Here is a 26,352-nt window from a genome sequence, read left to right on the forward strand (position 1 = left end):
ACGTGTCTGCCGGTGCCGTTCCTCGTGCCCCTGAACTGCCCACTGCTCAGGGGTCTGTGTGGCAGGCAGGGCCTTCCCAGGGCTCGGGTCAGCAGGGCTGTCACTGAGGGGCTGCCAGAGCCGGGGGCCTGGAGGACCCTTGGCCCAACCCAGCCATCCTGGGCAGGCCCGGATGGGCTGGGGGGAAGGTCTCCTGCGCCTGGCATCTTGTTTCCAACCCTCCTGTTCCACGTGCCCATGCATTAGTGACAGGCAGTGCTAGCAGATGGCAAAGTTCGAGCCGGGCTAATTAAACATACTGAGCTAATAACCTTCCATTTTGGGACTGGTATAATTCATAATTTAATGTATTGCTGCTGAGACATTAACCTTTCAACAACTGGCACGGTGCCCACAGCAGCCTGAGTGCTGACCATCTTTCAGGAAAATGAGTATTATTGTTAAAACAGGTATAAATCATTCATGGCTTCAGCTTTTGTGTCAAACTGTACATGAAAATAAGTAGTAGGCTAGGTAATTTATTTACCTTTTGGTGGATATTCTTATGATTTCATGATCATATTCTGTGATTCATAAACATTGGCCAAATGCCATTTTGTTCCCATTTTGCCTTTTCAATATTGCAGTGGTTATTCTGATTTTCATCTTTAACAAGCTCAAGACTGGTGCGGAATTGCTTGAACCAGGCACAAATATAATCTCATTTGAAGGAGGAAAAACTTACTTTAAGCTAATTCCACAGTAACCAGCACAACTATCGAGACTACCAACTTGCTACATTCCTGTGTTTTGCTAAAAGAAACGTTTCTTTGAAAACTGATGTATAAACACACAGATTCAGATGCCTACAAATTAAAGCATGTAGGGTGTACAACTGTATGAATAGTTTCTGGTTGAAAAAGACATGGGCCACTAGAAAGAGGAGACTGTAAAAAGTTGGAAATTTCTCAACAACCTCGCAAAGCATGAAGTCTAACTTGAACACCTGGTTACTGGAAGGAATGCTATTACAGACCCAAGAGATCCCTACATTGACTTTTGGGATGCTGCTGGCCAATCACATCATATTTTGTATCCCAAACTACCTCTGCATTGAGTTTTTCTTTTCCAGTGAGAAAGACAATCAGAGCTAATGGGTCACCAGACACCATACCACAAAGGTTCAGGTCATACTTCAGGCAGCTGCCACTGGATGGACAACTGCAAGTGAAGCCTCCCCACTATATATAATGAAGTGAAGCCCCTCTGTCTGCTCAGACTTCTCTGGTTGTTCACGCCACTGTAACTGTTCCCACCACTCATTAGACCAGCAGCTCTGACTTGTCTGGCAGCTCAGGCTGTGATCCCCGTGGATTTGCTGTGCCAGGCCCTGGGCACTGCAGGCGCAGCAGCTGGGCAGCAAACCTGCGCTGGGGTCAGAGCTGTGCTGCCAGATTCATTGTGCCAGTGCCAGGGCACAGGCCTTGTGCCAGTCCATGGCTGTAGAACTTGCATTTCACTGCATTACTGTTCAGGAATTCCAGCTTGAGTAAAAAACAACAATACCACCTCTTTTTTGGTGTTACTCTTTACAGCTACAACCTTGCTTACATCAGCGGTGCACACAGTGGTGTCTGCTGCAGTTTGCAGAGGCCCTGCAAGAATAACTCTAAAATGAGTGTGTTGTGACCCTCAGTCCAAGTGCCATAGTGGTCTCTGTCCACTAAAGCTGGCATTTGCCTGCCAGTTGTCCTTCAGAAGTTGCTAGGAGGAAGCTCACACATTGTAAATGGTTTAACAAAAATCACTTCCTGTCTCTTCTAATCAAATGGTGAGCAAAGATGGCCAACAGTCAATCAAAAGAGGAAACTGTCTACAGATAATCCTAAACAGATGCTGAAGAGCTAATCCATTTGCAAAATTCCTCTTTTTGAAGAAGTTAACAAAAAATCAGCATGGAGCTATTTGTAAGCAAGTCCACCCACATGAAGTGCTCAAGCTAATCCAAGACCAGGACATTTAGGAGGCACAAGAGGATAAGGGAGCAACATTAGTGTGCTTTGTTTTAGGCTTCTCCTCAGTATTTTACATGGTCACTCACAAGACCATGTGAACAGTGCCAGAACAATTGAAACATAAATAATTTGAGCCTATTTATGGGGACAGCACTCAGAACAGCAATTATTAGGGAAGTTAAGATTCCTCTGGATACCTTCTTCATACTGATAACATATATTGTTAGGCCCCAAAACTGTGTATTTTTACACTGATAATGATACAGTAGACAACCTGTCACTCCTACTAGCGTTAACCTGCCTCCATCATTCCATACCCACATCACCTGTGGCCCTGGACTGAGCTGGTGTGCCCATACTATGGCTTTGAGAAGTCTCACTGAATCAGCTGCACCTGGATCAAAACCCCAGCAGCTCCTTTCTCCAAGGACCTGTGTGTCCCTGAATTTCACTCCCTCTGCTGGCTCCATTTTATACATCAAATGAAGTTTTCCAAGACCTTAATTTTTTTAAGGCTGGGATATCTAAAAGTTCACCTCAATCTTCAGGCTCTGGGGTCTGCCCAGCCACCTGCATCCTGCCAGTGCCCACTGGCTTCACGTACCCTCCAGAGAAAAACAGAGTACATTAGTCTCCTCTGGACACTGCTCTACATTGTGCTCCTGGAATCTTATCCCATTTCCTTGTGATATTGATCATTCCTCATGGCATGACACTCACTTCAGTGAGGGGATATGCCTGCTTTCTCTCCTAGGAACAATTAGGCAGGACTTCTGCTTCATCCCTACAGCAAAACCTCTTCTGGTTCTCACTGTTTACTCAGCATTATTTTTACTTCTGCATTGACAACTGCACAATAGGAAAAATACTAGTTTTGAGTTGGTAAGAAGGGGCAGTGTTGGAGGACACATGCTGTCCTTGTCAGCAGAGCAGCAGATGTTGCCACCGCCAACTTCTTCAGCTGTTTCTCCTGGCCTGTCGGCATCAGTTCCATCCTGTTTGGATGAATCCCTGGTCAAGCAGGACAGTTCTGGTGGACACACAGTGGAGATCCACGCTATAGGCTTGCTAAGGATGCTCATTAAGGGTTAGTTACCCCTGACCCCATGTTGTAAGGATAGGGAGAACTTGAAATAGCCAATAACGTAAAAAAATTATGCCTGCTGACACAGCCGTGCTGTGCAGAGCTCCTCTGGTGCAATCTCTTGCTTTCCAGCAGCCACATGACTTTCTATGGCAAGAATTACTCAATGTGCAATTCCTGTCTGAAATGTCCTATCCAAAGTATTCAGGACAAGTTGGAAGCAAACCATGCATCTCGAGCTTCTGCACTGAGGTAGATATTTCTGTTATTTTACAAGAGGGAAAACTGAGGCAATTTTTTGTTTGTTTGTTTGTTTAAGAAGGGAAGATGCTGCAAGTTTGCAGGCACCAAACATCCTCGGTGCTCATCTAAAGCTAGGAAGAACCATAAAAAAAAAAAAAAATCAGATACGATGAGGGCTGCACACTGGGCATGAACTCCCAAAACCATTGGTGCTTTGTGCCAGGCACACATTGACCTCACCACAGAAAGTAGCCTTGTACCTCACTGCTCAAATTCCAACACTCATCTGCAGTTATTTTAGAGATCGCATTTTCAGTATTTTTTCCTTGGGAACATACCAGGCTGCATATCCCAAACAAGGCAAAAGTTGCTTCTACACTGTGGTTATAAGGGAGTTAAAGTTCAGGTTTCTAATTGCTCTCTTGAGGCCTTATTACTTGTTGATTAGGTCCTTTTGGGAACAGCATCAAACTTATAATAATAAACACTCATTTCACTGGAAAGTTTGAGGCTGCTGCAGCAGCCCTGCGGCTCTTCTGCCCCTGCACAGGTATAAACCAACCCAAAAAGTGTTTGCAGGTTCTCCCAGAGGTGCTCAGGTCTGATCTGTGGGCATTTCAGCAGCTGAGTTGAGAGCTGCATTTTCACCACTGGCAAATGCACTTGCTCCTGTGCTTTCTCCAAGCGCGCACATCAAAGCTGCCCAGTGCGGCCTGGTTCAGGAGCGTGTCTGTGCAGAGACATCTGTCAGGATGCCCTCAAAACAGTTGCTACTTTCATAAATGCTGTCAGGTTTGGGGACAGCAGCAAGTATAGGAGAAGTAAGATTGCCAGCATGACTCTTTGCCCATGAGTTTTGTGGAGACACCTCCTATCATAGCACTTCATATCCCTCCTCCTGTGGGCATGCTGCATCCCACTGGAAAATGTGGGGACATGGCCCCCAGACACCAAACTGCAACACAAGAGCGTCTGCCAGTGAGAAGATGTGACTGGACAGTCACAAGATGCCCACTGCTCAGCTGCTCATCATATCCCCGTTTCTAACCAGCACTCATGTTCTTAGTTTTCCAAACCACCACGTTCTCCTAACTAGAACAGTTTGCGCTGTAATTTTCAGTTTAGGTTCTTTGAAAGTTATTAGGATAGCATCATTTTTACAGGCTGGATTTCAGAGGGATGGGGAAAATAACACGGTTTTGCATAATCTCGGGCAGAAGAGAAGTTGCTGTGAGGCTCTGATCTCTGTGAGGCTCTGAAGTAGGGCACCAGGTCTCCTTGAAACCCCTCCATAACGAATTAGCCTGAAGCAAAAGTAGGTGTTTATCTTCAGTCGTCGCCTCAAATAGCCAGCTACCTGTTGGAAGAAGGGTCTGATCGATGCAAACTAAGGCAGCCATGCGTGAGCTGTTACACAGTGGTTAGTATTGATCTGAGCTAACGGCTGCCGATAGGAATGCGGAGTGGACTGACAGGCAGAGAAGAGGGAAGGAGGAAACAGCCTTCGCTGGTGGCAGACATACAGAGGAAAGCCGATAAAAAGTCAATTCCACTTAACTGAATGGCTGCTAACTAAATATTTTTGGGGCCAGAGCCTTCCCAGATAGCAGCTGGAGCGTCTCTGCTCCGGAACTGAGACATCAAGTGAGCGTGGCATCGACGGCTGAGATAAGAGATGCTCATGACAGCTGGTGGAGCAGGAGAGACTGGCGGGGCTGCAGGTCGAGCCTGGACACCAGACCCTCAAACAGGCCCTACACACCAGCCCCAAACACAGGCCCACACGCCGAGCCTAGACATGGGCCCGGTGCCCAAGCTCCACACACCAGCCCCATATACCAACCCTGTTGCAGCACCTGCCACCGTATAAGCAGCTTTTCATGATGGGAAACTGAAATAGTTTGGGAGGGGTTCCGGGAGCAAAAATGGCCAGTACTTAAGATACCTACTTCACAGAAAGAAAGCCATGATTTGACTTCAGCCCATTTCCTCTGAGATCTGGCAAAGGAGCTGCATGGAAGTTATCTGCATGAGTTATGGTTCACCAAAAGTAGTATCAGAAAATTGGTGGGATGCTGTGAGCACTCATCTGGGTGGCAGTGCTATTTCTGCCTGAAACTGCTGGCTGACACCATGGTGTTCAAGCTCTCATTTCCCAGTCCAGAGGTGTCTCTATATTGGGAAGAACTTCAGAATTCAAAGTACATACGTAATGGCTCTCTAAATGATGCACCATGTTATGAAATCTTACTGGATGAAAGGTGCTCAGAAACACGGCGGCATCACCCTGTGTGAGGAAGAGACTGAGGATTGCTCTCCTATAGTGGTTTCCTCCCTCTGTGGGACATTGGGTCAGCTTTGGGATATCTTCTGCTCTGAATCACTTGCATTAGTGCTGCTTTGGTGTCTGTTACGTGGCACAGTCATGCACTCTGAGGGAACACAAAGCAACCAAGGATTGCTTTTCCTGGGGCCAATACTCAGTGTTTGGACTATGTTTCAGGACAGCTTTTACTGGACTGGATCAGTGAATAAGGCACCTAATAGAAAGTAATTTTCCAACAGTTTGATTAATAGGGTCATAGTCATAGCTTCAGTTCAGGTTCAACCTTTTTACTGTTTTATTATTTTACAGAGTAATACATCAGGACAGCAGGAAAAGACACATGTAGGAATGTCCCTGTCTACCTATCTGTTCATGAAGACAATGGGTCACGGGACAATGGTTTCCAGGGTTGGGGCAGCTGATATTATAGAATCTACTGGAGAGGAGTTTGTAACAGAGCCAGCAACACGCCAAGGAAGAGGAAGCTGGAAGTGGGTTAGTGTGTCCTATGAGCTGGAGCATTGACAAGGGGAGGAGCAGGTCTGGGCTCCCAGGGAGCTGGAAAGGGATGTCTCCTTGCAGATTGCAGGAGGAAAGGCAGCTGTGCAATGCTGCCAACCATTCCAGAGTAAAGGGGGATGCTGCCCTTTCTCAGGGAGCAAATGAGTCCATCCTATCCCTTCAGCACCAGTGGTGGCCGAATCAAGCTCACCACGTAGGTCCTTAATGAGCTCAGTATTCTGGTGGTGGAATACAGCTCCAGTACTGTCCTGGGAGATGACAGCTTCAAGAAAGAAAAGCCAAGTCCTGTAGGTCCAGTGCAGACTTCAAAGAGCAGAAAGCAGAAGTTTTGCAGTTCAGTCTGTAGGAAGTGACAGAGATAATACAGATGGAAGAAAGTACGGAGATGTTTTTACGAGATTAAAAGAATAAGAGAAATAAGTATAGAGGTTCAGTCTCTGATGAAGCTGATGGAGACCACAGGAACATGAACAGGAAGGGGAAGGACTGGAGGTGGTGAACTTGAAACTTGACTTGTTAGGAAGGAGGGATGGAGAAAGAACAGGAGATCTGAAGGGATAAAATCAAATACCAAGAAAGACTGCTAAGGCTGTCTTTATATGGACTGAAACATGTGGGGTGAAAACAGAAGGGGCTGCAGTAATCAGAGCAAGAGACGACGGGGCCTTGGAAAAGAGGTTTTGTCATTGGAACAGAGGATGATCAAATAATTCAGAAATTGTGACCGGTAAGGAAAAAACTGGAATTCTGGTTTGGTCATATGAAGTTAAAATGCCATGGAAAAGTAACAAAAATATAACAAATGCACTTTGCTTTTCCTATCCACTGGTCTGTTATGTGCAATGCAAATTTAGGGACAGTACATAAAGATGCAAATAAACTCGTGTAACACTGTGAGAACAAGTCAAACTAATGTTTGAAATTTTTGCCTTATATTTATAGCTTGCTTCTTATACTGCAGAGCAAAGCAAGTTTTATATAGAACAAACATCTCACTGCTTCCCATCTTACTTTAACAGATTTTAATTTTACTTTTAAATTTTAATTAGTTCTGTGAAAGGGGCCTGGCAGTCCTGATGCATGGGCAGTACAACTTAAAATCATTTGTCGTTTAAACTTAAAGACTGTTAAAGCAGTGTAAGTGACAAATCAGGGACCGGCTTATCAAAGTATCATCATCAGCTGGATTCTTCATATGAATGCGTATATATTTGTGTATGTTGATATTTTAGGTGTTTATAGAACAAAGCTCTTGTCCTCATTTCTCTTACTCACTCACTTGCACTATTAAAGGTGCTTGGTTTTTGTGCAGCTTTTGCAAGCTGAGCTGCCTGGGCCACAAACATTAACTGCACAACCAGAAACTATACATGCTTTTTAAAGATCAATGCTTTGTAACCTTACACTTATTTTTATACTAATTTAAATAAATGTGAAATGTGAGATTTAGGCCACTTTCTGACAGTGAACCTTTAATTACATCGCAAAGGCATCGGCACAGCCAGAAAACTGTCCTCTGCATGTGCACACCACTTGCTGGACAAACAGTAAGGTGATTTAGTCAAGAAATCAGTTCTGTATTTCAGTATATTTTTCTGCTAAATACTATGCAATTCAAAACTGGCTTGAAATCCAGAGCCTGTTTTATTCTGCTTTCTTACCAGGCTGCATCCCTACACTGTGTTATATTGTTGTGTTTTGAGGCTGACACAGTACAGGAAAAACTAATGAAATCTATTAGACTTACAGTACAAAAGAGGAGAGATTTCTAAGAAATACTGCACAAAAAAGCACAGATTAAAAAAATGGAAGCAGCAAAGAACAGCAACTACGTGCTACAAAAAGATAAATACAAAAAGCTCAGCTCTCTCTTATAAGACACCCACAGTCTCCATCTGTCATCTCAACCCTTCCTCTCCCAACTGTTCTTAAATTAAATGAATGTTTCTAATGGGAGATTTTCTCATGAAAGCTTATGAGAATTCATCCAAAGATAAATTAAAACAATGCAGCGTAATCAAGCAATTCACCTAACAGGTTGCCTGGCTTCAATGTTCACACTGACAAAAGAAAAAAAGCAACAGTAAGACACCCAAATAAAGCAAAAACAACTAGAGAGCAAACCTTTCATTGACTGAAGCCGATACAGACGCAGCTCCCTCTCTGCAGCCATTCTTAGAGTTGTATAGCTGAGACTAAAGGTTATTTTACCCTGTATAAGACATCACTGCACATATCTGATTTAATGATTTTTTTCTTTGTAGGCCTCGCAGTTTGAACATATCTAAATGGGGATCAGCAATGCTAAAACAATGTATTTTTTTTTCTTCATGTGAATAAAACTAGCTTGGGCCTCTGAGTCTGAAGTCTTTTAAAAATCTTTTTTCCTATTCATCACTTATCATTTTGAGTTGCTTTTAGAATCCTGCCTAGCATCCTGTTCATGTCTGGACATGAAAAGCATGTCCAGTTTTTCCATTTTCACTTTGTTTCTTGTCAGTTTAATTTTGACGTTATTATGCAGTAACAAAATTCTTCAGAGTTTGGCTTGAATGCATTTATTTTCTATCACTTGTGGCCTAGATAGATGTAGTAGCAAAATTGTACAGAACAAATGGTTCACACAGAATTATAGAATCGCAGAATCATTTGGGTTGGAAGGAACCTATAAAAGTCATCTAGACCAACCCCCCTACAATGAGCTCGGACATCTCCAACTAGAGCAGATTGCTCAGAGCCCTGTGAAGCCTGACCTCCAGGGACAGGGCCTCTAAGCAACTTATTCCAGCGATCCACTAGGTCCAAAAGAGGACACTGGAAAAGGAAACATCTTAAATTTGGACATAAACACCTGTCACAGTGTCTTCTGAATAACAGGTCTTACTTTCCTCTATATTTTTCACTCTTTTGCTTTTTAAAATCACAGTGGGTAGTCTGATACCAAATGGATTGTTTTCTTAGCTAACAGTCCCATTAAATTTAGTTTGAGCAGCACAAAGGAATTAGGAGACAAGCCACACCTGCCACCCTGGAGAAGCACTAGGGACAGGTGGAGGCTGAATGACATGTGGTCACAGTGTTGCCCCTCAGTGGCCATCAGGCCTGCAACATGGCTGTAAGCAGGTCCTCAGCCAGGGCAGCAGTCAGCAGAATCCTCACCCGGCAGGGAGGGCAGGAACAGCTGGACGGCCACCACGCTGGCTGGGTGAATAGAGGGCTCTGTCTTCAGCCACCTCAGTTCTACACCTCCCATTTGCTGCTGCGGCTACTCCCTTTCCCTTCCTCAGTTCTCAGCACCTGATTGCAGCACTCGCTCAAATGCTGACTCCCCTTGGACTTCCTTCTCTATTCACTTTAATCTCCCTTGCTCCCTCCTTGTTCTTTTGCTCTCTTTACATGATTTCTGCACTCACCCTCTTCATTACCAAAGTCACTTGGCTGCTTAAGTTCACAGCCAAAGGTAACTGAAACCCTCCCAGATTCCCTGGTCTCTGTTATTTTCTCTGTGTGCTCTTTCACAGTTTCTTTTACTCAAGTCCCTCACTGTTGTACTTAAGCACTGTGAGTGACAGAAATCCAATGCTGACCACTTCATTATCTGCTGACCTTGTCCCCCTGGCCTCCTGCCCCTCCATCTCTCTTGGGCAGTTTGCCCTACGTCGCAAGTCCTTGTTAAAGGTCAGGACCCCAAACCATCAGCATTGGTCGTGTTGTTTCACTGTATCATCAGAGAAATCAGGCCTGTCGGATCTCATTAAAGCCCTATTTATGGGTGGAACACCACTCCTGGAGCAGGATGAGCTGCTACCTTTGAAACACAATCTTCACCAGATCCGATCAGCATCGCGCAGGGATTATATTCCACCAGTCAATCTCTCATAATCACTCCCACCCTTATTGGCATGGCTACTGCTGTCCCTGCATGAGAAAGGAAATCCTCTTAAACAAATACTCTCAGCAGGAGTAAGACTAGACTTCCCCATGTAGAGGCACAGGATCAGGCCTCTCAGAAGACAGGTGGCCACCCGGCTTGTGTGGAGGAGCCTGACCAGAAAGCCCAGTGTATTGGGCTGTTGTTCATGTAGCAGCAAACCACAGAAACACTTCATACTTAATACAGAGCAAATGATGGAAAAGCGTTAACTGATCCTCTCAACACGCCTTTGAAGGGAGCAGGGCTCTGTCACCACCGCGCGGGAGCGGGGAAGTGACGTGACTTCCTGAGTATGACATCGTAAACCAGCGGCTGCACCAAAACTATAATTATTCCCAGCCTTGTAAGAACTTCTTTAGTTCGTGACTCTTACTGGCTTCTTGTCTGATGTGACTACTGCCCCGGAGAGAACCCTTCCCTTCAGGCTTAGGCCACAGCTCTAAGACATGGCCACCATGATGCTAATATTGCCCTAAGGAATTTCCAGAGAATTCTTGTCAGGTGAGTCAGATGGTGAATAACATTTTGCTTCACGTGTTTATTGAGCATATTAAAGAAAGTTTCAGTGCAGCTATGTGTTGAAACAATAACTTCAACAACACAGAAAATGATGCAATAGTCATGTCAGACAAGAAGCTGTCATAAACTCTGATGGCAATGAGAAATCTCAGCTGCCTAAATGAGAATAAGTCAAAAAGTAAACTCAGAGACTAACAAAAACCATAGGAATAACATTGATAAACAAATCACATCCACAAAGTGATCTCTGTACAACACGACAGGATGGGGGAGGCAGCACATTACATTCCCAAAATGTAGATGTTTCCCTTAAATGATAGATTTGTAACGATTGCCTGTTCTGCCACACAAGCTCCAAGTTGTGCACTACAAGATCCCATGTCATGAATTTTCTCTAATGTATTTATAATATTTCAGGATTCTTTGCCTGAAACATGCTGCCTTGTTAGCTGATGTTCCTCCTGCTCAGGAGCAGTTAAAGAAGTTCAGCTGATGTGCAAAGGAAGAGACTGTTGCTGTTAAACCCAAAATAACACAGATGGAAAGGGCGTGATCACCTGAGGAAAGAAGGGACAAACCTCTCTGGATTGAGGAATCATAAGGGCAACCAAGCCTGGAGTCAAGGTTTGGATGAGTTTTTGTACCACCTCCTTTTTAAGTTATTAAATTTCATGCCTTGAAAGAGGATGAACTTAGATGTTCTTTGGTGAAAGGATTATCTTTGTATGACAGGCTGGGAAAGGCAAGGCTCACATGGCTGAGAAGTCCAGAACTTTTAAAATTCCATATTCAAAAACAGTATAAAAAGAGGAAAAACTAAGAAATCCTCAACTAGACAGAAAAAGAAGATCTTAAGAAGTCTAACAGACAGTCCTAAAACCAAGCATGTAGATTCACTGTAATTTATTAGAGTGGCAAGAGAAGGTAAACTGCACAGGAATAGCAAAGTTACCCACAAGGAGATTTACCAGGAGCTCAAAAACCTGAGACCATGCTCCAGATTCCAGGGGAACACTACACTTGCTCTGCCTAACTCTGATCCAGGCAGGTGCATTCGCATTTTTTTAGCGAGTGTATAAAGAAGGGCCTCAATGTATATGAGAGGTGCCACAGCAAACAGCCTCGTCTAAAGCGAGCACACATTTTACTCGAGATTCTCAGGCTGGTTCTGGGAACTGAGAGGATGAGCTCACCACATGCACAAAAAAGCTTGATCTGCTTTCAGGATAGGTCACTAATTCTGGTATATTTGCACCCATTTGGGTCAGCAGGGTCATAAAATAATGACCTTTCCATTTTGCAAAGTTTCTTCTAAGTCAGTCTCCTAAGAGCTTCTTTAATCTTTATTAACCAGAAACAGTGGGGCTATCTCAGTTGGCCTCCTTCTGAATTTTCATGCACATTGACAGACACTTACTGAAAAGGGGTATGATTTTCAATAGGAAAAGCAGAGCTAAGTTAGGCTAAAGTATATTATAATGTAATTCAATACAATTTTTACTAATACTGAAAATATACATATATCTGACACCGTTCAACATTTCAGTATTTGCTCAATTAGCAATGCCTTCTAAGAACACCTGACTCCTGACAATGGTGAGCAGGTTTCCCTTGGTGGCTAGAGAAGAGGTCTCCCTCCCACCCAGGAGGGGCAGAGCCGCGGGCTGCTCGCCGCAGCTCCTGCTCTCCATCTGGCTGCCGTGGATTTGCTGCTTGACTGCAACACTGAAACTATCTGTCAAGTCCAAAGCAGAAAGAGAGTTTGAAAGGCAAACATGATCTGTGATCAATATCCTAACAAATCCAAAGGAAGCCCCAGCTCCCGAAGGGTTAATCTGGAGAAGAAAAGCCATCCACATGTTCAGAGAGCTAATGTGTTTATTGATGGGGAGGCCTTTAAGCCCTCAACAGGGAAAAGCTTAGATAAGTGACGGGAAGTTCAAGTCAGAAAACCTGTTTTGGGTGGAATGTGGTTACGTTTTCGGGCTGATTTACTTTTCAGACTCCTGGGGGTCTCCTCCTGCAGGGGGGCTGTGCCCACCTGCAGTGGAGCCAAGCCCACCCTGGAGCAGGGATGCTCCTGGAACAGGGAGGGTCCAGGCTAGACAGTGTGGACACACCACAGGCACCTAGTCCCAGCAGAAAGACAGTGGGACAGTGACCACCCAGGGTGTGACAGCACCTTCCTGCATGGGCTGATTGATCTGACACTCCAGCCTGTTGTAGCTGCCCAGTGTAACCGACTCTGGGTTTCTGTAGAGGCATTCTGCAACGCACATCCCAGGGCTGCCCCCTCACCCCCTGGAGCTGACCCCCCCCTCGCATGCCTGTGTGGCCACTGCTGGGCATCAGTGCAGCTCCCGCAGGGCGGTCAGACAGCCCTGCCCAGGGCACACTGAGCAACAGCTCAGACCACCTAAACCCACCACGTCAATGCCAGGGTCAGGGGTCAGTGTCTGCCTGCTAATGGAGTGTAAGCCAACATTGTCCTCAAATTGCTGGAGCAAAGGGACAATGCCCACCTCCTGCTGATGGCCATGCCCCGAGGGAGGGGGTATTGGCTTTATTGGGAAACTGCCAGTCTGGGAGGCGATGGAAGCAGCTGATTGCAGCTACCATGTGACTGTTGCCAGAGCACCGGCTGGCTGGTTGGAAACCCTCAGAAAGGCAGTTCCTTCACTGACCCCACGGAGCTGCCTATCGACAGCTGGATTTTCCTCACTTGATGAATTTCCCCAGCTCTGCAGTCACGAGCCAGGAGCCTGGTTCATGGTCAGCCCTAGGCTGGCCTTTCCAGCCTGATCAAAAACTCCTGGTGGCCAGCTCAGGAGCCTCTGCAATGACATTCATTGTCCCACCACATGACATTCACTGTTCCACCACATGATGGCCACACCCCGTGTTCTGGCATGAACATTCTGCAACCAGACCAGGTGCAAGGGCACCATGGACCACATAGGGTCCCTTCTGCACCATTTGAAATTACTTTTAAAACACAAGAGAAATTACAAAACCAGGATGTGAGAGATATTACTAGAATTCTGGATGACAGTAACATCAGAATTTTGATAAATGTACAGTTTTTGATCTATCCCAGGCCATAGCATGCACCTAATTGAAGCTGTGAAAGGAAGACTCAGTAGACCTCTCTGCTCATCTGACAACAAACACCTATGATGCAGGTACCAGAGCTGCTGCTATAAAGATCTAATGATGCTATACTCATTACAGATTTCTAAGACCTGCCATATTGGGAAAGTATTGTAACTGAACTAGATATATCACATTTCTACACTAGTTAAGAGATTATAAGAAGATAAATTAAATTAATGGCCCATCTAGCCAATATCCTGTCATCAACAGTAATCAGCAACAGAGCCCAGTAGGCAAGAGTATGAAATAAGTGAGCAGGCAGTGATGCTTCTCCAGAAGCCAACAACAACTTGTGATCAAAGGACTTTGTGATCTACAAGTTGAGTTCCACTTTTTAGTAGTCCTCAATGCATTTTTCTCCCATAAAGCTGCTCAGTTGCTGTTTGAACCCATGTTCTGCCAGCACCTGTAGCCTTGCTGCAGAAGAAATACGTAGCAGAATTTCACCTTGAGTGAAGAAACTGTTACATTTCTTTGTCTACTTGTTTTTAACTTTTCAGCTATAATTTCCATTTGATTCCCCCTCGTTCTTGCACTGCAACAGACAGTGGACAGGCATTCCCTACTTACTTTGTTCATTAAAAGACACTTCTATGGTGGTCATCACATGCCAGCTGTCTCTTCTAGACTGGCAGGACCCAGCCTGCTTCATACTCTCCCCCTGCCCAGAAGCTGTTCCACCTACTTTGAACAACTTTCTTGTACTTTTCTGAGCTCTTCCCCATGCTCTTTTACCTTTTTTGAGATAGGACCAGAATTACACAGATTACTTAAGAGACAGGCACATAAGAGATGTACACAGTGGCACAGTGACACTTATGGTTTTTCCTCTACTTTCCTAATAATCCCTTGCATTGTTTGATCTTTTGATTACTACTAAGCATCAAAATGATACATGTAGAAAACTATTTATTGCAGCGCCAAAACCTCCCACCTGGGTGGTGACGGCTCCACGCTATATGTTGCCTCATCCTTGTAATTTTTTGATGGGGGATTCCAGATTTCACGGCTGCTATGGAATTGTATCTTTGGTAATTTGCTGGTTTTAATTTCATTGTGGGAACACTGTGCTGTATTGCACTGTCAGAAGCCTTTGCAGTCCTGCTCCTGGATGCAGAGATTATCTCGAGATGCCAGTGTCCCAAGTGCCTATTCAGGAAATAAATAAATACCCTGGAAAATTGTTCCCTATAGGCCTGGCAATCTGGTTTAGAACAGACGTGAGGAGGCATGTGAGAAACAGCACCATGGCGGCCTCAAGGAGGAGAATGGGCAAAATATGTGCCAGCATCACTGCAGCTGAAAGGTGGCAACTGGGAACACCTGCATCTGAGAGCCATTTCTTCAAACACAGTCATCTTTTAGTGACAGTGCCAGTCACTGCCTGCAGGGACAGGTTGGTCAGGATGACCAATGACTCCACTCAGCCCCTGGGGGCCGTGGCAGTAGCTTGGTAGTCCTGAACGAAGTTGAGGAGAACGGGATGTTGAATTCAGCTTAAGGTTTGATCTGTCCTACACTGGTTATCAGCTCCGATGCCAGTGAAGATAAGGACACCACGTCAATACACGACTGTTTTAAACAGTTTTTCTACACATCAAGGCTGAACTGCTGGGTGGGCTGGGACCCCAACCACAGGCTGGACCATGCCTGTGCTCTCTTAGGAGGGAGGGGAGCAGGAGAGGGTGGCTACCCAGTTGGCACAAGGACTCCTAGATGTACCATGGCCACTGGTAAACCAGATTCTTGGCAACTAACGGTTTCCAGCAGTCAAAGCTACTCCTGCTACAGCTTTCCAATAGCCATGTTGGATGCAAGAGACCTGTAACCAGGTGGACTTTGTCAGGCTCTGAAGAAGCCTCCGGGGTTGTCAGCCAGAGCAGGGGACGAGGGCTGGGTGCCATGATACCACCATGGCACACAAAGCCACAGGGGTACTTCCCTTCTACAGAAGCCCAGGCTGAGTTTGGGGTGGAGGTGCAGGCCGAGCGGTAGGGCCTGGCCACAGACACCCTGAGCAATAGGTGCAGATTCAGCTCTGAGTCTTAGCAGCTCAAGACTCAGGTTCTTCATGCTGTTCATGGGTTGAGATGTTTGATTGACCAGGCTATTAAAGGAGATGCCATGGCTCGTTCCTGCTGCTCAGGCTTCTCCTTGCCTCCATTTGCATATTCAAGGATTGCTGCCGATGCCTGGCTGTCAGAGATGGTGACAGTTGTGGGGGTTTTTTAGCTTTATCAAGAGGGATTATTTTTAACCCAAATTATTTTGCATTGTAGATGTTTAAATCCACATCAAATCCAGATTAATGCATAAAATAGTCCAAGAGGGTATTTACTGGGGAAAAAAATAACAATAAATCAAATTATTATGGCTATCTCCCATCTGAAGTATTAGAAAAAGGGGAAAGTCTGAGATTTTGGCTAAAATATCACTTCAAGGAGAAGATTCAAATAAACCTCTCTACTAAATGGCCAAAGTTTACATACAAACTGGAACCCTTAGTACTTTTTCACAACATGACTGGATTTAATAATGCAGATAAATCCTAAATAAATCAGGATTAGTGTTAACTACGTCTTGAGGTTTAATACGCTCTAGGAAAATGAAAAGGGGCTGGTGGGGGAGGAAGGAGCTTTGCCTCAGACCCCGCCAGCGAGCAAGCAGAGCAGCGCGGGGCAGAGGGCCGGGGCGGCAGACCCCCGGGACCAGCCGAGCAGGGCAATCAAAGTGCCTCTAATCGCTGCCGCCCGCGCCGGGGACGTGTTCAAAGGATCTCCTCTGGCCACAGGCTGCCTGAGGTCACCAGTGAGATGCAGTTGCGGGGCAGGGGGAGGGGTGTCTTGGATTTTTGGACAGCCCGGCTGTTTGGATCTGTTTTCAGGAGGTCAGCCGGATTGCAGTATTTTACCGTCTTATCAGCAGAAAGATTAAATTTCCCTTCGTGGTTAAAGAGCTCAGCCCCACTCTGAAGGAAAATATAAATAAAACTGCCAACACAATCGCCCTAAGTAAAAGCTGCCACAGCGTGTCGGCGCTCGCTGCGCAGCCGGGGACCCGCTTCCCGGTGACCTCTGCACTGCTGGCCCCATCGGCAGCTTTGGCGGGATGTCACTGGCCTCCCCACCCTCTCCTCCTGAAGGATTAAACCCCTGAAGGGGGAGCGAGTGGAGACAGGGAGGAAGGGTTGGGCTTCTCCTCTGCAAAGACTCGGGTCACTCCTGCCATGTCTCCACTGCTCTCCAGGGCTGTTGCACAGGTGAGCAAGGACTGTCCCCATCCTCTCTCCCTCCTAGTGCTGTACGAAGCCAGGGCTAACGAAACACACTCACTGTCTGATACAAAAGTAGATTTTAATATTTTTTCAAACCCACGGAGAAACAGAAAAAAGCTTCTTGTGTTCACTTTGTTACCTGAAAATTCACCCTTGTCCCTCTCTGTTCCTGCTCTCCTTGCACACCTGTGTAAGGACACAATTTGGTCTGTGCTGCCCTGCCTGTCTCTGGTGTGAGACTGGGAGGAAAAGTCAGAGAAACTGGTGGTGTTTTAAGACACATCTGTTTCCTGTTCCCTTTCTCAGCACTTCCCTGGTGTACACCCAGCTCCGAGGCTCAGAGCACCCAGCTCCAAGGCTCAGAGGAGACAAGGGTTCAGATCTGCTCGTGCCCCAGCTGGGTGCTGACACCTGTGCAAAAGGGCGAGAAACGCCTCAGAACCTTTACCCGTGACACGCGGCTGCTGCCGGCCCCGCTCACTGCACAGATAAAACAATGGGGCCCTTATGAGCTGGGCTCAGAGCTGCAAACGTGCTCCCAGGATGGCCATTTGAAAAGAAACTCAGATATGTGAAGTTTGTCTGTCATTTTTTTTTCTTTCTGAGTAATCTTTTGCACAATAAAGCAAGGATGAGTTTAAGCGCCACTTCCTTCTTGCTGCCAGCAGCAAAGGTGTCAGATGGGTGAGACTCTCAGGCTAATTTCTGAGCAGGTATGACTCTACCTGGCTCTGAGAAAAGATGAGTTCATTTTGAAATGAAGATTTTGATGGTATGGCAGGGATCGGCAAAGAAGGAAACAAACATGCCAGCAAGAGGCCTGTGCCTAACAATGCTCACAAGTCTGAAAAACATCTCAACTCTTCCCATAAAGCATTCAGTTTGCTATGCTCTAATGATAACTTTTTGTTGTGGATTTTATGTGAAATATTTACATATGATTAAACATTGACTAGTAAGCAAACAGAACAGATTTCCAATAATTTTTAAATACTTCAAAGCTGGAAGTCATCCTGTGTTCTATCACATAGAGCAAAGCGCCAGCAGTCAGTAGACCTATGGCTAGAGTTAGCCATGAGGGTTCTTAACCCAGGATCTGCTGGGAGAATGAACACATGCCAAGCCTGCAAATCACCATCACGAGCTGCAGAGCTGACATGATACTGGCTGGGCCGATGACACCCCCCAGCAAGTGCCTCTGTATGAGCCAGCACATTGACCTCAGTGACATTGGAGACTTCAAAAAAAAGTTAAAGAAAATGAAAAGCAAGTTTGGCTTTTATGGGAAACTTCAGCATTGGTCTAGGAAGATAAAGATGAGATGCACAAGTGTAAGAAATCCTAAGGTATCTTGGATTACTGTAACTCTTGCCAGAGTTAACTCTTGACATTTTACAGAAATAAGCACTTTGCATCCCTCCTGGGTTCTGTGCTCCAGAAACTGCCACCCACAGTGAGCACAGGGCTGTCCACACACCTCATCTAACCTATGGGTCAGCTCCAGTGAAACAAACCTCAGGGATGCTCTCCAGCAGAGCCAGTTCTGGCTCTGAGGCAGGATGGCCCTTTGCAGGGCTCCCAACGCTGCGCTGCTCTCTCATGCGGGTACCTGGTACCACCGCCTAATGGGGAGACCCTTAGTTTTCATGCCATACCAACCCACCCATGCACCCAAAAGTCCCTTCTTTTGTCTAACATGGATATTTAAGGAAACACATGCAGGCACTATAGTGTGTCAGACCAAACCAACTAACTCGTTCGTTGCCCAGTTCCAAGAAAATAAGTGTATTAAGGGGGATGTCAGCACTGTGAGACCTGGAGCAGGACTCCAGCACTGGTCCTGCCCTAGCCCCTTCCCTGCTTCCTCTAACATTTCTCATGGAATGGGAGAGCTAAGCTGTGTCTGGCCCAGACATCAGTGCTGGGTTTAGCTGCAGCCAGAAAATCCTCTACAGAGTTTCAGGGACCTTTTCTAGGTTGGCTTTGCTAGTTGCAGAAAAATGTTTCTGGAGGTTTTCCCAGGATTCTCAACATAAATGTTCAGAAACCATGGGATATTAATAGAGAATAGAAGCTATTTTATTTATACTGTGATGGTGAAAGGCTTAGGTTTTGCTTTCAGCTGTTTCCAGTACCAGCAAAAGGAAAAAAAAAAGGGAGTGGGAGGTCACTGAGAAACAGAGGTAACGTGCATTACATCCAGTGCCACGACCTGGCAACGTAACGTCAGCCCCTCATTCTGGTGGGCAAAACTAGAGGAAGTTAAAGGCACCTTGCAACTACGAACTGACAGCCAAGCCTGGTAATATTCCTCAAAAAAACATGTTCACGTGTTTTTGAAAGGAGTAAATTTTCCAATCTTAAAGACACCTGTGCAGAGTAGGGGCTGGAATGAACCTGAAAACTTGCTGTGAAAACTGGCCAACATTTAAGAACAACTTAGTTGGTGCCCCAAAAGCTGCAAATTTTTATACTCACGGAAGTTTATATGTCTTTGCTAAAAGAGGATATGAAAGCAGTTATAAAAAACAGGAATCAAAGTATAACAAATTAAACAAGGAAACATCTGTGACAATTATTATAAACCAAAGTTAATGCATGTGAACAACTTCTAAGAAAAGTCAAGTGTTCTGAGCACGACCAACAAAACCCTCACAAACAATAAGCCAGAGATTTTGAAGTTCACATTCAATACAAGAAATTCTAATAATTGATTATTATGTGCAATAATTAACTGTTACTAAACACAGAGGGTAAAAATGTCAATAGTCAGGGAATAAAACATTCCTGGTGCACATTTGTAATCAAACTTGTTGATGTAAATATATAATCAAGGTCATACAATAATAAAGGTGTAGGTTAAATAGCATCTGTTAAATATAAAGATTTAAAAATTAAGTCTGAACATTTGTATCTAATAATTTTAAAGGAATCATCTGGAAACTCTTCAAAGCCTTCTGGCTAATCCTTAATATGTCTTTGAGAAATGGGAGTCTCCAGAAGACTTGGGATGAAGTTTGGTTGCAAGTCTTTAAAAAGCACATGGGATTAACCTATATATGTAACAAAAGGTCAACACTTGATGTGTCAGCAGAGATGATGGAAATATGCTTAACACTAATAGTACTGGAAGTAATTTATTTTTTTTTAATATTGTCTCACCAATGTTCATTGTGAAGACTCAGATCACCAAATGTATCTTATAACAATGTATCAAGCCCCCCATACCTTTATCAAGCCCCCATTTCCCAAAGGACATCTGTAAGAAAGACTTCCAGACCTCCACTCAGAAATGGAGAACCCAACACTTTAGTCCATGACACATGCTGAATTAAGTGGAGGTCTGACAAGAAGTGGCCAGGGGGGCAAGACAAAGAGGAAGGGGTACAAAAGCAAAGGCACAGGGAGAGCCCCGTTCATTGCCTCAGGGTTCACAGCTAAGACAACAATCATACTCTTGAAAATATTTTGATTTGCAGAGAATCAATGCTTGATCAAGAAAGCAAGTAACAGCATCAGTATTGAACACTGCAAGGTGGAGGAGGTAACCCTGTAGGGAAGACTGCTGGAGGGGACGTAGGAGGGGAAGAGGAACAAGGAGCTCGTGCAGAGGGGCGGTTGCTGGCAGCTGAACTAACGGCACTGGAGGAACCCAAGGAACCCATCCACTGGGCTTAGTAACAGGGAAACCAAAATTTGCTGACAGTCAACTAGCACTTGTTGTCTGATATCATGATCTAATTTAACGAGTAGTTAATTGATCTCAACAAAGGACTGAGAAACCCCAGCAGGAAGAAAGAGAGAAAACCACATAACCAGGTATTGTGCCAGTCAAAACTCAAAATTTTGTGACAGTGACTCAACACGTACATTATGTATGTGAAACAAGTCTCTATGCTGTACAGCAACTCCTGATCAAGTAGCTACAGAAATGTCTATTCTGGGAACCACTAATGATGAGGGCTGGAAGTCCCACTGGCATGAACAGTAATTTGTAAGGCAGGAAAGTTCATGAGGTTTGGGGATCTGATCCTCGAAAATCCTTCTTACAGCGTATCAAAGGAAATTTACTTTTTTTAGGTGCAAATAATAATGAAGGACTAATTGTAGTTAAGGGGGAGCTAGGCAACAAATTTTGGAACTCGGTTAGATTTTTAAATAGTACAAAAATCAACCCTAATAAATGAATAGTAATTCTGCTTAATTTCAGTGAGGCAAGTAAGGAATGCAAGAAGCATTGGCCAGAACTGGGTATAATGAAGCCACGCAAGAAAAGCTGTCAAAGCAAAATGACAATGGACCTATTTCAGCAACACAATTAATTTTGATGTTCATAGGATTTATGTGCACACAAGTTAGTCTTTCGTGGCACAGGATGTCTAAAGGTTTGACTTTTTTTTTTTTAAAGGATTCTAACTTGGAAGATGAATGTTACAGAGCTTTTTGGAGAAAGGGAAAGAATATGGGTTTGCACAGTGGCCTTTGCAAACCTTAGGAGGTTCATTATGCCTGGGTTGATAAAACTAGTGACTGCTCAACGTCTTCCCCTGTTGAGCTGCCTTCCTGATGTCTCTCTTAGGAGATGAGCACTGTTTTATGATGGTCTATGAGCCTTCCTCGGTGTCAAATCTTTTGTGGGGTAATTGTAATACACAAGAATTGCCCGTTGCTGGGCAGTGTTTAGCAATGCTCTCAAAGACCTTGGTAAAGTCCCTTGTGTCTAAAGACAAGCCAGAAGACACTCTCAGATAAGAATTAGCCTTAGTTCTCTTCCAAATACTTGGGAAATAAGATGTCTCATTGGAAAAAGGAATTGTTTTTAGAAAAACTGAAATTATTACATTTCAATAAAATTTCAGATTTCTGTATTGAACTCAATCTTCTTTAGTTGTTCCCTGAGGATTCTGCAGCCCAGAGTTGCTCTGTTCATTTACAGCCTCTAAAAAGCAACCCTGTTTATGCCAATCAATTTGTGGTGAAAGAAATTGCAGAAAACTGAGCGAGCTCATTTTCCATATCTGATATTATTAAAAACTTTTTACAAGTAGAAAAATAAGTTATATTTGAGGTTGCTTCTTAATTTGACTGAGCAGCCACTGCTGGATGTTTCAGAAGTACCAACCAGAGGAACTGACAGCCGCTGTAAGTCAGAGGAGTCTGTTCTGAAGACATCTAACTCATAGAATAAACTTAAATTGAAGTAGTTCAAGTAGCAAGCTCCTCTGAACACTTTTATTTCCAGATCTGTTCAATTTCTTTGCCCTGTTTTCCTTGGGTATCCACACAACAAATAGCTACAGAAGAGAACTCTTTCAGACAATACAGGAAATGCATTGATCCTGTGATTTTAATTCTATTTCTTAGAAGACTTTCCAGCTTTGCCCTCTCTTATTTTCCTGTTTTCTATTCAGTACATCCACCGGACTATGTTTTTAAGTTAAAAAAACCCCAAACCCAACCAACCAAAATTCAACTCGACATGTATGGATACATCAGAGATTGATGATGGTGTTGGCAAGATCAGTACAATCTTCTGGCTCACCTTTTTCTTCACATCTCGTCTATTTGAGAGATCACTGACAGGAGCAATCTCTTGCAAAGCATACTGTCACAACCAGTGTAATAGAGTCTTCCCACACCTCCTCCTATGGGCCTTTCAGCTCTCAGCCAACTAATGATTCTTCTTTCCTCTCCCCTTTTTCTCCTCTGGAAAGAACTGCTTTTCTTACTGACATCCCCATCCCCCGCCCCAGCTCCCTGGAATCTGTACTAAGGGAATAGGTTTGCACATCAGAAGAGAGAGCTGCAGGTTCGAGCACAGTTGCTTGTGGGAAGGGGTCCCTGAAGGAGGGCTGACAATCTTGACCCACAGCTGGAGGCACTATGGACCTGGTGCTCCTGGACCTCCACTGGGTCTGAGCCCCTGGGAACAGCTGGGCCCCTGTCACCACCCTCCCGTGCTGCTGGCTCTGTGCTCAGCGTCACCCTGCACTGCCACATGCACAAAGGCTGTTGTTCTGTTCACTCCTGCACCAAGCTCATCCTCCCCCTGAGAGACACAGCCTATCTTTTTAAAAGATCTTCAATTAAAAATGCTAAACAGCATAGCTTCCTTCATCTCCCTAAAAAAACCTGACCTAACAGTCCATTAGCTTCACAGGACGAAATACTTGGATTAAATTTCTCCAATTTTTCATTGCAACATACATTTTCCAGATCTATCCACTAAAACTAAGCTCACCAAGGAGCGCTGGGACCCTGTCAGTAGCCAAGCAAGTGGTGTGACACACTTCGTGATGCCCATTTGGTACCTGGCCAAGAGGCTCCTTAGCTCTTACAACCATCACAATGCCCACATTCAGTTATCTAGAATCAGCCAAGTTCCTTTTCCAAGATACACTAGTTTTAGCCACTAGATAACAATGCATGTCTGAAAAATGAAGTCCCTTTGCAGCATTTCAAGCTGGACACACAAAATTATGAATAACTTTAGTGTATTGACCAAAAAGTTGGTTTCTATACAAAGAGGTGTAAGATGTCATACTAGATGGCAAAGTTCAGGAACCAAAATGAGAGACAGCAAAGCTGCTGGAAATACAGAGAATTAGGAAAAGGAATAAATATTCCATAAATGAATACACAAATAACAACTGAGTCTAGAGCCAGCTCTAGACTCAGAGAGAGGAGGGACACGTTGAGGAACAGGGAAGTTAATATTTTCCTATATCATTTAAAATGTAGCATTTTATTTGGAACTATCACACTCTATGCCCACTGATCATGAATATGTGATCTTCATCTTCCTCATCTCCTTACCTCCATGTTTTTGACTACTGTCACTTTTGTTTGGTCTTAAACTAGACAGTAATAATTATGGAATAAGTATCTCATTTTCTCAGGAGCTTAGCAGCCAGCATGAGGACAACCATGTCCAGATGCTGATGCTATTGATATAAAAGTAGGATGTAGTAACAACAATAACAACAACTAAAAGTAACGACGGCAGCAACAGTCATGTAAAGGCCCTCATCTGAGGTTGCTTTATCGTTGCAAACCATAACTTACAAGGGAATGATAAAGTGTACAATGATGTTACAAGCAATACTGAAAGGCACAATATTCTTATTAGGGTTTGACAATTTTAAAAAAAAGTGGTCAATCTAAGGAAAAACTTCACTGAAATTCAATAATAACCTGCTCTTATCTAATATATGCTGTTGCTAGTACTTCTACCCTAGAATCATATCCATAATGTATATATAGACACATATTTCACATGGAGTGCACAAAGCAAGCCAGGTAATGCTCGGGGTTAACTTTCTTCTAGAGGGGTTAACAGAATGCTGATGTTCTTGGCACCAGCTGGTTAACCTGTGCCATTTTAATAGCAGAGACAACACTGAATAACAGAGTAAAGAACTATCTCCCTTGCCTCACATTGTTTGGCTGTGCTCTCCATATGGCCAGAAGGAAAAGCCATCTCCCGTTTGCCCACCAAACCACATATTTGATCCATGTGCTTATGTCAAACTTAATTACAGCATATTTGGCATAAAATAACAATCCACATCCTTGGAGAGGGGAACTTAAGTAGTTAATATGTGTGATTGAATGAAAGTGCTTTGCTGAATGTTTATGAGAAACTCAAGACGAGTGAAATGTGGTGATACTTTAACTGTTTAAAGACCAGCTCTGCTGTCCTGCACTGGAGCCCCACATCCCCCCACGGCACCTGCCCAGACACCCTGTGCTCCGACAGAGGCCTCGTGCCAAGAGAAGTGCTCTGTTACACAAACCTGGCCAGCTTCACCCAACAAATTCACTGTCCTCCTAGCAATAAAGTCCCATTACTGCAAAAGAGAGATACCTACTTGCTCCCCTACTGGAACCCCATGGTTTTAGACAACACAAAACTTCACCACAACAAACAGCACTTTGCCTTGATGAACCTCTAATCTAAAGTAACCATAACCCTGGCCCATGATCCTGGGGACTGGGAGATGGAGCAAACAGAGTCCCTGAGCATGCTGCAGAAGGAATCCAGATTCACAGCCCAGACACGGCACAGTGGGCAAGCTGGAGGACTTCAGGTGGACAGCCTGGGAAACAGAGCCTGTGCAATGAAGAGATGGAGCCAGGCTCTCCAAGGGGCTGCACAGGGAAGGGCGAGCGGCAGTGAAGTCTGAACAAGGAAAATTAGTAGTAGATGCTACAGAAAACTTTCCATGGAAGTAGGCAAAAAGTGGAACAGGTGTCCAGGGAGGTTGCCGAGATTTTTAATGCCTGACTGGAGAAGGCCCTCAGCAACTTGATTTCTGTTGGCCTTGCTTTCAGCAGGGGTTTGGACAAGGTGACCTCCAGAGGTCCCTTCTCACCTAAATTACACGGCAATAACCAGGAAGGCTAGAAATGAGGAGGTCACTGCAGGCAGCACCTGAGATCACACAGCCCAGTGTAAAGTTTCTGTGTAAGAAATGTTTTTTGTAGATAGTGCAGGGAAAGAATAAAAAGTGTTCAGCAATGACCTTGATACAAGGAGCAGGAACAAAGGAAATAGCTAAATGTGGCAAGGAGGTTATGAGCCCTGGTAATGGCCTGCTCCTGCTCTCATACAATGAGAATGGAAAATCTCCTATTAACTTCAGTGACACCGGACCAGGCTCTAAAAGAGCAGACAGTAAAGTGGATGACAGTCAGAAAAGAGAGGAGGAATGAAGGAAAAATTTAAGTTTCACTTTCATCATACCGAGTAAGAGTTAACTGCTGAAATTCTATTGTTCCCTATTTCAAAAATGAAAATGAATAGTTTGTCACAAATACAGTGGAGTGACTGCTGCTGGAGTTAATTGGCTCTGGATCTTTAAAAAGATGGCATGACTTTCTTGTTGCCAAAGATTAATTCCTGATGATTTACCAGAGTTAGTGAGAGTCCTTCACCCTGCCCTGGATATAAGAAAGGTGACAACAGTCTAAGAACTGTCAGATCAGGTGCAAAATCCTAAGGAACACACACTATACACAATTTACCCTGAGCACCACGTGCTGAATTTTTTCACTATCACTACACTTCCTCTGCTAGTAAAAAACAAGATTACTTTGGACATTAACTGAGAATATATCCTAATGGTAGCAGGATTATGGAGGACAGACCAGTTATGGAGCCTTTAATATGTAAATATATATACTAAAATTGTGTATTTCTGTATCTTACAACATAGTGTTGTTTCTTGAAGAATTTGCAGTTTCTATAAAAAACACAGTTTTATCTATGGTGGCTAAAACACTGCCCAGACTAAAACCTAA

The 26,352-nt window shown here is 44.3% G+C and overlaps 1 protein-coding gene across 2 annotated transcripts in view; it reads right to left on the reverse strand.

Moving 5' to 3' along the window:
• The window catches only part of ZFHX3 (zinc finger homeobox 3), a 523,576-nt gene that overhangs the window by 165,792 nt on the left and 331,432 nt on the right, over positions 1–26,352 (reverse strand). The window lies entirely within an intron of this gene.

The sequence above is a fragment of the Apus apus genome, chromosome 11, assembly GCF_020740795.1.
Source record: "Apus apus isolate bApuApu2 chromosome 11, bApuApu2.pri.cur, whole genome shotgun sequence".
In the NCBI taxonomy this organism is placed as follows: domain Eukaryota; kingdom Metazoa; phylum Chordata; class Aves; order Apodiformes; family Apodidae; genus Apus; species Apus apus.